Source organism: Elephantulus edwardii, unplaced genomic scaffold (assembly GCF_000299155.1).
Source record: "Elephantulus edwardii isolate Elephantulus edwardi_28Jun2011 unplaced genomic scaffold, EleEdw1.0 scaffold00085, whole genome shotgun sequence".
In the NCBI taxonomy this organism is placed as follows: domain Eukaryota; kingdom Metazoa; phylum Chordata; class Mammalia; order Macroscelidea; family Macroscelididae; genus Elephantulus; species Elephantulus edwardii.
The window spans coordinates 12,249,805-12,263,223 of record NW_006399835.1 but is presented as its reverse complement, the minus strand read 5'-3'; the positions used below and the strand labels follow the sequence as shown (position 1 = coordinate 12,263,223).

The following is a 13,419-nucleotide window of genomic DNA, read 5'->3' as shown; positions in this document are numbered from 1 at the left end:
TCCCACTTGGTCATGGTGAATTATTTCTTTGATATATCGTTGGATTCTATTGGCCAGTATTTTATTCAGGATTTTTGCATCTATGTTCATGAGAGACATTGGCCTATAGTTTTCTATTTTGGTGGTGTCCTTTACTGGAGTTAAACACTTTTAAAGGGAAGCTCTGGTGGCTGAGGGATAAAGAGTTGCACTTCCAGCCCAAAGGAACAGGTTCTTCCCTGTCATTTACTGCTTCTGAAAACCCACTGGAGAATCAGCTATAAGTCAGGTCCAACAGCACACAGAAACAACAAATGCTTTTCAATTAGATATTTTGGTTTTGAAACTAGAGTTTTACTACTTTCAAGTCACATTAACAGTGTGAAGGTTTTCAACCCTTTGTTTCCTTAATTAACCATTTCTTTGAAAAGAGCTAAATAAAAGTTACAAAAGGCTGTTTCTCATCACAAGTGAATGAACTTTAAGTCAACTAAAGAGATTAACAGGTTTGAATGAGCATTTTTGCTTCCTAAAATGTTTTCAAAGTTAGGAAAGCAGAGAGAGACAGCAGGAAGGGAGGGAGGGAGCTGAGGGAAACCCCCCCCCATACCTCTATGGGCCCAACCTCCCACACCCACCACCCCTCCATCTGCCAGGACTAGGACACCCCCCAATCCCATCCCTCCCTTGGCACTGACACCCTGACAGAGGCAGAGACACAGCCAGCCGCCACCATCGCCACCACTGCTGCCGCAGCCTGGCTGGGGAGGGAGGCAGCCCCCAAAGCCCCTCCACTGAGGTGGCCAGAATGGAGCAGTAGCCGGGGATCTGGACGGTGCTGCTGCTGCTCCTCCTGCTGCAGCTCTTCCCGCTGCCCACCCTGTGGTTCTGCAGCCCCAGTGCCAAGTATATCTTCAAGATGGCCTTCTACAACAGCTAGATCCTCTTCCTGGCTGTGTTTGCCATACCTGTGTGTGCTGTGCAAGGACGAAACATCGAGAACATGAAGATCTTGCGTCTGATGCTGCTTCATATCAAATACCGGTATGGGATCCAGGTGGAGGCTCGAGGGGCCCACCACTTCACTCCCTCACAGCCCTACATCATCGTTTCCAATCGCCAGAGCTCTCTCGATCTTCTTGGGATGATGGAGGTCCTACCAGTCCATTTTGTGCCCTTTGCCAAGCACGAGCAGTATGGGCTGGCTCTGCTGCACTAGCCTGTTGGCTAGTGGGAGTCATCTTCGTTGACTGGAAGTGCACAGGGGATGCCATCATTGTCATGCCTGAGGTGGCCCAGACCCCCAAGATGTGTGTGTCTGGGTTTTTCCTGAGGAAACAAGAAACCATAATGGCTCTGGTTTCCCCAGCATAGTGACAGCAGGGACACAGCTGAGATCAGAGTTCGGACAGGACTGAGCACCCTCTGCAAACAGAGAATTTCTCTCAGTCCCTCTACCCCCCAGGAGATACTGGATGCCCTCTACAAACAGAGATTTCCTCCCAGCCTCCCACCTGAGGGGACACTGCGTCTGAGCTTTGGTCTTAGTTTAAAGATTAAGCTTACCCATTGTTATGTTGGCAACACTTAAGTAAAAGGAATATATAGTCTCCAGAGATTGAACCTATTTGAGGAGGATTGGCCTAAACTAAATAAAAACCATAGGGAGACTAAGAAAGGGGCCTTTTCACAGTGCCATGCTGTGAGGGGACCTCTGCCTTAGCCTTCCCTCTTTTTCAGAACTCATTTCCCTGAGTCCCTGCTTTCTTTCTGCGTTGGGTTTGCAACACCTTCCACCTTGCAGTCCAGGCCCAGGTTCCCATTGTCCCTATAGTCATGTCTTCCTACCAAGACTTCTACTGCAAGAAGGAGCACCGTTTCACTTTGGAGCGATCTCAGGTAGGGGTGCTGCCCCCAGGGCCCACAGAAAGTTTGACTCCAAATGACGTCCCAGCACTGGCCGACAGAGTCTGGCACTCCATGCTCAGTTTTCTGGGAAATCTCCATGGATGGCCAGTGTGGTGGTGACTATTTGAAGAAGCCCGGCTGTGAGCACCCTCCTGCCTACCTTACCTTACCTTCCACACCTAACAACCCCCTAGGCCTTAGCACAGGGCTCGGCCTTCTTCCTCATTTCCCATCTACCCTCCTGTTCATCTCTTTGGAATCTTTGACTTCTGAAGTGAATATGGATACATCGCCACTCCCTGCCCCTTTCCAGTTCCACCTGTCGACTCCTTTGCCTCGGTGCAGTTTCCACTCTAGTCCCACCTCCTGCCATCTTGTCTGTGGAATAGTTGCCTCCTCCCATCTCAAGTGGCTGAGCCTACACAAGGATGGGGAACACTCCATCCTGGCCCCAGTGGACATTCTTCATTTGTGGTCTTCTGTCCTCCACTCCACGTTGGCCAGTGGACTCATCCACCTATGGGACCGTTCCCTTCCACCTAAGTCCATGGATTTAGGGGATGCATCCAATTGTGAGGAGGACTCCTCACCCCATGGCTGGAATCTGATACTTCCAGCTGCTCTTGGACCAGTCCTCCCAGGCTCATCCTGGGAATGCTACTCAGTACCTTCACTCCTGCCCTATGGAGCCTCCTTTCAGTGGGGCTAGACTCTTTGAAACTCAGAGGCCTGCCCATGCCCAGATGCCCAGGGTCAAGAGCACTCCTGGATACACATGGCCAGTTCATATATCTCTCTCTGCTTCCCCTCTTCCCCTTTCCTGAACTCTCTCAGCCTTCTGCAGCCCTGCTGTGTCAATTTGACCAGACACAAAGGGGAAGAGGCAGTCATCAGGCACTGTGCTCACTTCTCCCTGGAGAGTTGGGGAAGGAACTGAAACCCAGGTGGAGGGCTTAGAGGGTTTTTAATTTATTTCTCTTTTCTTTTGAGGCTTTTCCTTTCTGGTCCCGTTTTCATTTCCTTCCTGTGGCATTAGCCACTCCCTGCCTCCCACCCCAGACCTATGTCCACAATCAGGGAGGTAGGCTGGGAGCAAAAGGAAAGGGCAGGACATGGTTTTGTGTGAGTGGATTTTATTAATTATCTGGATAACAGCAAGAAACTGAGAATAAAGATAGAGATTTGTGCCATTTAAAAATAAAAAGTTAGGAAAGCCTAGATTTACAAAGCTATTTGGAGGACTGTACCACGTTGCTATCCACTGCATCTTCCTCACTAACTCATCTTATCTTTAAGCAAGACTGATGAAAGTAAATTCCATCCCCTATTCTTATATACAGGAAATGCTTCTTAGTGCAACAATGAATGAATGGAAACCCAAAATCTCTGTAAATGTTTATGAATATTAATAAAATATAATTATAGAAAAAAAAAACAAAAAAAAAGAAATGCTTCTACCATCTGTAAGTGAAGCAAATGTATTATTGACATGATTGATTTATAAAAAGACACATAAGTTACTTGGTTTCAAAGTATCTTCCTTTATAAGACTATTAGCAATTGGAATGATCCTTTACTAGAATAATAGCCTGATTCCAGAAGTTAAAGGGGGAGCTCTAGAGGCATAGGGAGTAAGGAGTTGTGCTGCTAACCCAAGCACGTAGTTTAAATCCACCAGCTGCTCAGTGGGAGAGAGATGGGCAATCTTCTCCCCTATGATTTGCAGCCTGTGAAAACCCACTGTTGGGTCAGTTATGAGTTGGTTCAAACTTGACAGCACATAACAACAATAACCCAGAAGTTAAAAAAAAAATAACCCAGAAGTTATAATCTTCGGTAACTCAAAGTATTTGCATAGCAAGTGGGTAATACTTTATCCAGGAGACTATGGAAAGAGCTCATATACAATGCTTCTTAAATCTTTAAAATGAAATGGCTAAACTCTCGTGTGGCCCTAGGGCTGAGCCAGCACATACACCAATATCTTTAAAGTGCAAATATATATTCGCATTTCTCCAATCTCTGGAGAAAGACATAGGTTTGGTAAAGGGTCATCAAAAAAGGGAAAGACCCTCAAGAAGTGGGACTGACAGAGGGCCTGCAATTTTGTATATAAGCTGAGTGGATTGTAAGGTTGAGCAATGAGTTGGAACTATCCTGAGAGTTTGAGACTTAGTGATAATCTGATCATTTTCCCTTCTGCTTCAAGTTTATATGTACTTTTGCCTCAGGTATACATATCAAAATCAACTTCAAGTCTTTCTAGGGTGAGAGAAGCAATGGATATTGGGAAGAGCTAAACGGTTTGCTTTTTTTCTTTTTAGACTAATATACATATAATTTAATTATACATATAATTATAATATACATATAATTTTATAAGCTCTAGTATTTTATATGGAGCCTTAGTGGCAAAGTGGTTAAGTGTTTGGCTACTAGTCAAAAGGTTGGCAATTCAAACATATCTCTTCAAGGAAAAAAACGTAGAAGCCTGCTTCTGTAAATATTTCTTTTTGGAACCTCCAAAGTAGGTCTACTCTGTCCTGAAGGGTCATTATTAGTAAGAATCAACTCAATGGCAAAGGGTTATCCTTAAAATTTTATAGTATCTATTATTTTGTACTAAAAAACTCAACTAATTACCGTGGAGTTGGAACAGATGCATAGCTGACCCTCCAGTGAGCTTCTGAGGACATAAATAAGACAAAAAGATACTGCCAGCACCAGCCACTGGTAAATTCGAACCACCAGAGATGTGCTGCCTTTGGGTTAGCAGTGCAACTCCCTATGTACCCTCCACTCCCTATTGTTTTATTTTATATAATTTAATAAAAAGCATAAATGTTGTTCTAATAACTGAAAGGCTATATTCTAAGTTAGAAAAATAAAATTGTACCACATTTGTACTGAAACAGAAGTGATTTTCTTAAAATATACTTTTTAGGAATGTTTCATTTCTCTTTCTGAATAAAAACATATGAATGAAAATATGTTCAGATGGGGAAGTCATCTAGAGAAGCCTGATTCTATACAGGTTTGATTTCTGGTTCTGGTGAGACATAGGATACATGTATACAGAGAGCTCTGTTGACCTAGTAGATAGAAAATGATGCTACCAAGTCAAAGGTGGGTGATTCTAATCTGCAGCCCTCAGGCCTGGTTTTAATTGTTTGTGGTCAAACATTCTGATGTGTCAAATGCAATAGTGGTTATGCCTGGTGGACAGTGTTTGGTTGAGTTCCCTGATTAAAAAAACTTGGAAGCAGGAGTGGCATCCAGTTCCGAAATAGCTTGCCTCTGGAAACTCTATGAACCTGGAAAAACAATGAAAGTTATACAAGTGTTCCGGTCTTTCATTCGTAGGGTTGCTATGAGTCGTCTGTGATTCAATGGTACTTAACAAGAACATAACAAAAAAAGTGTATCTATATCTTTAGAGGTTTTATATTTATTCCTTAGAGAGGGACATGATGCTTTTAAGGGTGGAGGGTCAGCAAAGGACAGGAAGACCCTCAGCCAAGTGAATTGGCATAGTGACTACTGCAATGGGCTCTAGTGTGTCAGGAAGTGCAAGGAAGGAACAGAATAGGATTTGGTTCGGATCTGCTGTTTGTCGGGTTACTATGAGTAATACTCGACTTGATGGCACCTAACAACAAGAAGTAAAGAATCTTTCAATTGAAGGATTTAAAAAAAATAATTGTTTTGTATGTATCCTAAAGACTAACGTGCGCCTGATCCAACTATAGTCTTTGCAATTACGTGTTATGCATTGGAGAGTTGGACAGTGACTAGGGATGTTAGAAAGAGAATTGATGCCTTTGAGCTGTGGTGCTGGAGAAGAGTGTTGAATATACCATGGACTGCTAGGAGAATAAACAGGTTTGTCCTGGAGAAGGTGAAGCTGGCTCTTCCTTGGAGTCAAGGATTCTGAAGCTTCATCTGACATACTTTGGGCATGTTGCAAGGAGGGACTGGTCCTTGGAGAGGGACATCAAGTTTGGGAGAGTAAAGGGATGGTGCAGGAGAGGAAGACCCTCGATGAGATGGATTGATTCTGTGATTGGAGTGGTGGGAATGGGAGTGTTTGAGACAGCGAGGTTGGCATAGGATAGAACAGTGTTTAGGGCTCTTGTACATAAGGTTGCTATGAGTCACAAGCAACTCAATGGCACATAACAACAACAACAACAATATATCCTAAGATATTAAGAAGTGCTTTATTAAGACAATAGCAACAAAACAGCCCTTTTCTTAAATCTTTCAAAACCTCATCAACCAAACCCACTGCCATAGTGTTGATTTTTACTCTATAGGCCAGAATAGAGCTGCCTCAATGTTTCTTTGTGTTATACAGAGGGTTACTATGATTAAAGGATCTACTCAATAGCAAAGAGTTTAGATTTTTAGAATCTTCACAGAAACAGATTTTCAAATCTTTTCTCTTGTAGCCACTAGTAAGTTCAAACCACCAATCTCTAGGTTAGCAGACAGGCGTTTAGCCACTCTGTGGCCATAATCCTTGTTCTTAATATAAGAGCTGTTACCTATTCCAACTCACAGTGACCTTATAGAACACAAGAGAATTGTCCCATAGGTTGTAAAAAGAATAAAAATATACCCCACAACACACCACCAAACCCACTGCCATTACAACGCCTGGTGACTCTCTTTGTGGTTTCCAAGTTTTAACATTTTAACAAGAGCAGACTGCATCATCTTTCTCCTACTGATGTCTTCCAACTACCAACCTTTTAGTCAGGAGCCTGAAACACACACACTATGCCGCTCGGCCACTTTATATGGTGTTCTAGGCTGTAGTTTTTATGGAGTCTGCCCATCTTTCACCCTGAGAGCAGCCACTGGGTTCAACCATATAGACCTTTCACTTAGCCACCAAGCACTTAAAACACTGTCTTACTTCCCCTTGTTCTTTATATGTCTGTAAATTGGTTTGGGGCTTCAGGTTTGTCAACTCCCATTCTTTCCTTTGAAAAGTGTCTCTCAATCAGCTAGGCACTCTCTCAAACAACTAGGTACAGAAACTTTTTTTTTAAGTGAAAATGATTTATTGGAAGCTGTCCATTCGCTCTGCTATTAAAATAACTTGGCTTTCAGATTGAAAGACATTTTAAAACCTAACAGCACTCATTATTTACACGCAGAATTTTAAATATTTCACATCTCTCTCTCTTCATACAAAGAAAGGCAGTTTTTAGTACGACATCTGAATAAAAGTATTTGTAGAGCTTACTGCTTTTCTGTGTATACCTTCACACAGTCATCTCAAATTATAAAGTAGACTTTCTTTCATGAAGAACAATCTGACAACATATGGCAAAATGGACAATGTTTATATGATCCATAACTTCCAATTCTAAGAATACTGTCTTGAGAAACTCCTGATTTGTGCCGAAGCATATGTGTTCAAGAAAAAGTGCAGCGCTTTTTTTTTTCTGTAATGGGAAAACTGAAGCAACCAAATCTTTGCAAACAGGTAAATGGTTAAAGTATGATATATTTAAACAATGGATTACTATAAATGTAATGGGTATATAAAATGGATAAGATGGAACTACATTTATTAATGTGGTTATGAACTGCAATGTCAAGTCAAGAAAGGAAGGCTGTACAAGAGAGAGTTATTTCACATTTCTTAAAGATTATTTTGTCCTTTGTGTGAGGTACCCTTTGAAATGGTTTCTACTTTTATTACTTCATTCTCACAAAAATCTTGTGAAGTAAATGATGTTATACCTATTTACATTTACTCATACAATATAAATAAGTAGAAAACGTACCATACTCTGTGCTAATCACAGAAGATCCAGTCTTAAAATAAACAGCATTCCTGCTCTCATTAAAGTTTCCATTCTAGTGAAGGAAGACAATTTTTAAAAAATATGCAAACTATTATATGTTAAGTAATAATATGTGCTATGAAGAAAAATAAAGCAGGTAATAGCAAGAAAGAGGGTACGAGAAAAAGAGATAGTAGTAGTATTAATAGACTAAGACTCAGAAGACAGAGAAACTAAACCTCATAGTTTAAGAAGCTTACTGAAGGTCACTCAATTTAAATGTCTGCAGCTAGGATTAAAACCTAAATCAATCAAATTCCAAAGCTGCTCCTGTTAAAGGATAGTTAACGCTATTGGTCACTTTCATGTTGGGGCGGGGGGAGCACATTGACTGCATGACATCAGCACTATTAGAAAAAAAGAAGAGTTTTTACTGAAACAAGATGGAAGATAATTTGGGTAATCTGAACAGCCAAAAACTTCCTGAACTACTAGGTGAATGTGAAAGTCAGAAAATATTAATTAAGAAGTGAGAGAAGAGTTAAATTTTCTACTTGGTTTTTCTAGTACTGAAGTATATTTTTGTTCTTTTTACTTTCAGTGGTTAACAATAACTCAGGAGCTGAGCTTCCAAAAATTGGTTGAACAGGCTGACTTACTAGAAGAACTTAAATATGACTTCAATGATAATGCTGAGTTAAGACACACTGAGACACAAGGGCCTTTCGTCTTTAACTATTATAAAAATGTCCTTGAGAAAAACAGCAAACGCTACCAGGCCCTTGGTCATCTGCTTGAACAATACATTTATGAGCTTTTGGAGAAAGTGTGCAAATTAGAAAAAGTCTATATCCCACTCAAGGCTGATACAGAACAAAAGTGTTTCTTCTTCATAAGTGACGGTGCATTAACAAGTCATCATTCTCTTCTTGTCCTTCTCCAAGACCAAGGGGTCTTTCGAGCCGGACAGTGGAGTCAACAGGCAATAATACATCATGGTCTCCAGCATGGAAGCCAGATACCGTGCATACAGATGGCATTACAGGCACATTACAGTGTAATTGTGCCAAACCCGAATGATGGATTTGGGGGTTCAAAGATGGGAAAGGAATGGAAAAGCCTTCCAGCGCCAAATATTGGGTCATCTTCCCTAAACAGAGTTGCAGCTGAGAGTTGTTTCTCTCTCCAGCAGTCGCACCAGTGCATTCCAGATAGAGGCAGCAGCACTCCTGAAGAGCATATGATTTACATTTGGGATGACTTCATTACAAAGACTGAAGGCAAGAATGTTGTCTTCATTGTCCATGGTTATGGAGGCCTGGTTTTTATGGACCTGCTTGTTCGTAGAAAGTGGGAAGTGATGAATAAAGTGTATGCTGTTGCATTTATTGACTCCGAACATCATGTAGGACACCAGCTGGGAAGAGATGAACAGTTATTAGTGTGGATAAAGCACCACTGCCGTGAGTGGGTGACAAGTACTAAGCCTTTGGATAAACCTGCAGCTACGGTTTTGAAAAAGGAGTTTCCTGTAGTTTCTGCGGGTACAGAAAATCACAGCTTAGCCCCTTCCTCTAGCCTACAGTCCATTTTCAAATACTTCAAAAAAGCTTTTAAAGCAAAAACTACTATTTTTCCTCAAATGATAATAACTACTAGAAGTGCCACCAAAAAAACACAAAGCACATAAATTACTTATTGTCCTCTGAGATTTCCACCCCTACCCTCTGCAATTTAGCAATTGTTTATGTTAGAAGAAAACTCTTTCAGCTCACAGAAAGGATTGTGGTCTGGCTTGAGATTTGTTACTTTTTAAAATAGTTAATATATTCCCTTTGCAGCCTAGTGATGGCTCAGTCAGTATTATTTTATTATTATTATTATTATATTTATTAATTAATCATCATCCTGTTTGAGGATCATTCTTGTGAAAGGCTACTTTATTTAGTTTAATTTCCTGTAGTTGATGGAAATTAAATATTGAGTCCAGTTTTGAGTTCTATGATGCGATTAGTACAATATCAAACTTATAAATAAATGTCATACGTGATGTTCATTCTTCATAAGTTTATGGTCTGTCATTTAGATTTTTGTTTAGATTGAAGTATGTGTGTGCTCTGTGTGTGTGTGTGTGTGTGCATGTTCTCATATTTTCAACTAATATTTGAATAACTACTAAGTGTTTTGTTGTTGCAGTGTGCCTTTGAGTTGGAACCAACAGGTTGCTCACCCTCCGGCAGGTTTTTCAGAGGTAGAAAAAGATTCTCACCACTGGACCAATTGGCAGCATCAGGATGGATGGTGAAGAGATTGAGATTGTTCACTGCTTTAGTTTGCTTGGCTCCACAGTCAACACTCTTGGCACCAGTAGCCAAGAAATTAAAAGATATATTGCCATGGGAAAGTCTGCTATTAGGTACCTCTCCAAAGTACTGAAGAGCAATGGTGTCCCTCTGGAGACTAAGGTGTGCCTGATACAAGCCATGGTCTTTGCTATCACTTGTTATGCATCAGAGAGTTGGACAATGACCAAGGAGGATAGAAGGAGAATCGATGCCTTTGAGCTGTGGTGCTGGAGAAGAGTATTGAGAATACCATGGACTGCTAGGAAAACAAACAGATTCAACCTGGAAAGGGTTAAACCAGGCGGCTCCTTGGATGCAAGGATTCCTGAGGCTCTGTTTAACATATCTTGGACATGTTGTAAGGAGGGACTGGTCCTTAGAGAGGAACATCATGCTTGGTAGGGTGGAGGGACAGTGCAGGAGGGGAAGGCCCTCTATGATGTGGATTGATTCAGTGACTGGGGTAATCAGGATGGGTGTGTCAGAGACAGTGCAATTGGCACAGGACAGAGCAGAGTTTAGGGCTGTTGTATATAGGGTCGCTATGAGTCGCAAGCGACTCGACGGCACATAACAACAATAACAACAACAATATTGCATGAGAAGAAACTGCCCATCCTTCTCCCGCAGAGCAGCTGATGGGTTTGAACTGTGTGCCTTGGGGTTGCAGAGCACCTTCTTACCACTAAGTCCTAGGCTCAATAATTTATAGCAATGGCCACATAGAACTCATAGACCATGTCCATAATTATGGAGTTTATTAGGGAAGTTGTTATTGTTAGGTGCAGTAATAGGTTACAGTTCATGTTCTGAAACAGCTTGAATGTAGGAAAAATAATTCAGGATACAGTTCTTTTCAAAAGCTGCCACTTTCATCTTACTCAAGCAAGTGTGAAAACTCTTTAGCTCTGCCTGAAGGCACCTGCCTCTTGCCCAAAGGCACTCTATTATCTTACTCTATTGATTGGCTTACCCAACTGTCACCACCTTATTCTATAAACTTAGAAACCCAGTACATCTTCTTGTGCCAGTCTATTGGTTTTGTTGCTGCCATTTCTCTGCCACAGGACTCTGCCATGCTGGCTGCCTCTTCTTGCCATCTCATACCAATATCCAGATTTAGTAGGTTCTCAACACACAGGTCCTAAATAAAAAAAAACTGTGCTCTACTCCTGATTTTCAGCTTGGTAGTAGTGGATCCCTTCTAAGCTCCAGGTTATCTCCCTTTAAGCCTAGCAGAACTGCAAAATTGACCAATCCTTATAAGGGTTAAGTATCTTTATTTGCCCTAACAGGTTTGTCTACTGTCCTTGATAAGCATAAATACCTTATTTGCACAGTCCCACCCACTCATTACATGAGAGTTACAAAAAGACAGCTAAAAAAGAGCCATGTAATAGTAATTCCGTTATCCTGCACTTAATTGAAAACTGATGTTCCTCACCACACTCAATTTACTATTTAATCCTAATCTGTACTGTTTAATCTGTTAGTTGTACTAGTTGTTTACTGTTGTACAATAAATTACCCCGAATTTTGAAGTTTTAAAACAACAAACATTTATTTCACTCTTTTTGTAGTCATAAATTCAGAAGCAGTTCAAGGATTTTGACTCAGGATCTCTTGTTATAGTGCTGTCAGGACTGCTTCAAGCTGCAATGATCGAAGGACTTAACCGTCTGTTGTCAGAGATTTCATTTTCTTTCTATTTGTGGCAGAAAAGTGTAGTTTGTCAACACCTGGACCACTTCCATAGGTTGCTTGAGTATCCTAATGGCATGGCAGCTAGCTTCCTCCTTGGTAAGCGGTTTAAGAAAGAGAACAGTTTTTTAATAACCTAGTCTCCAAAGGAAACCCTGCTGGTCTAGTGACAAGAAGCTGCACTGCAATCCTGAAGGCATGTGGTTCTAGTCCACTGGCTGCTCCGAGGGAGGATAGGCAATCTCCTCCTGTGTAAGTGTTTAAGGCCTTTGAAAACCTGCTGGAGTGCTCGCTTCGGCAGCACATATACTAAAATTGGAACGATACAGAGAAGATTAGCATGGCCCCTGCGCAAGGATGACACGCAAATTCGTGAAAAAAAGAAAACCTGCTGGAGGATCAAATAAAGGTCAGTTCTGCCTACAGGGTACACAACAACAGTCTCCAAAGGTGTGTGAGTCTCCTTTTCCTTAAGTCTCCTTTTCCTCCCCTCTCCTCACAGCCCATTTGTTAGAAGTGAATCTCCAAGTTCAAAGGAGGTTTGGCTCCTTCCCTTCAAAAGAGCATCAAAGATTTGTAGACATCAGAAATTACACTAACTGCTGAAACTTAGGATAAAACAGTTCAACTCAGATGGTTATAAAATTCTTTGTTCCTGTCACTTTTTCTTTATATTTAATTCCTAATTCTTTTATTTACAAATGAAGTTCATCTACATTTCTCCTTTTAGCCATATAAATCTTATCAGTTATAAAATAGCATTTCTATCTTTTATATATTCTTATTTTTAAGCTTTAATTCCTTTATATGTCTACTTGTTCTTTCGTGAATAATTAGCCAATGGCTGTTGAGTGCCAGGAACTAGTCTAAATGGGCCCTGGGATACTGCAGTAGGAAAAAACACACAAAGGTCTTTGTCTTCTACCAGGTGATACAAGGATGACAGTAGTAACAAGTGCCACAAGATAAGTCAAGTAACGCTAGGAGGGGAAGAATAGGAGACTGCAGTTTACAGTCTGATGGTCAAGCAAGCCCTCCTTGATATGATTTTTATAAACATCTTAGAGGGAGAAAGAGATGAGCATGCAGATATCTGGAGTTATTGTCCCATCCAGAGGAAACAGCAAAGTCTTGAAGCAGAAACCCATCTGCCATGCTGGAGATAGATCCTGGCTGGTGTGTCCCAGGATCCCATCTTGTCTCCTTCTTTTGCCTCTCATGGTCATTGGTGCAGTCGATAGGGGGGATGGGGGGTTTCTCTGCTAGATCGATGTAACCAGGGAATTCTTAGCCAGTTCAGCGGTTTGATGTAGCCAGGATCCATCGATGTGGGCAGAATCCTCCATTGTCTCAGTAGTTCATGTCCATCAGTGTAGGCCAGAGTTCTTGGCTCTGAAAAGAGCCTTTAGATCTTTGGCTCTAAAAAGAGTCTTTGGGTCTTCAGTGTTGAGCTCATTGTGAAGTGCAGAGAGCTGTTCCTGTCACTTTTACAATTGTTTTGCCAAACAGCTCTGAGTGTTTTTCTTTAGACTGCAGTTGCTAGCTATCACTGAGTCATCTCTGAACAATGGTGCCATTATATATAACAACAAAACATGATCTGGTTCTATGCCATCTTCAGAATTAGTATGAGCCAAATATTATGAATATTATGTCAATCCATCTCATTAGATGCTATTTTTTTT

At 41.2% G+C, this 13,419-nt stretch overlaps 1 pseudogene; it reads left to right on the top strand.

The window, feature by feature from the left end:
- The first annotated feature begins 787 nt into the window (after positions 1-787).
- Positions 788-9,378, top strand: LOC102877145 (annotated as a pseudogene).
- The last annotated feature ends 4,041 nt before the right edge of the window (positions 9,379-13,419 follow it).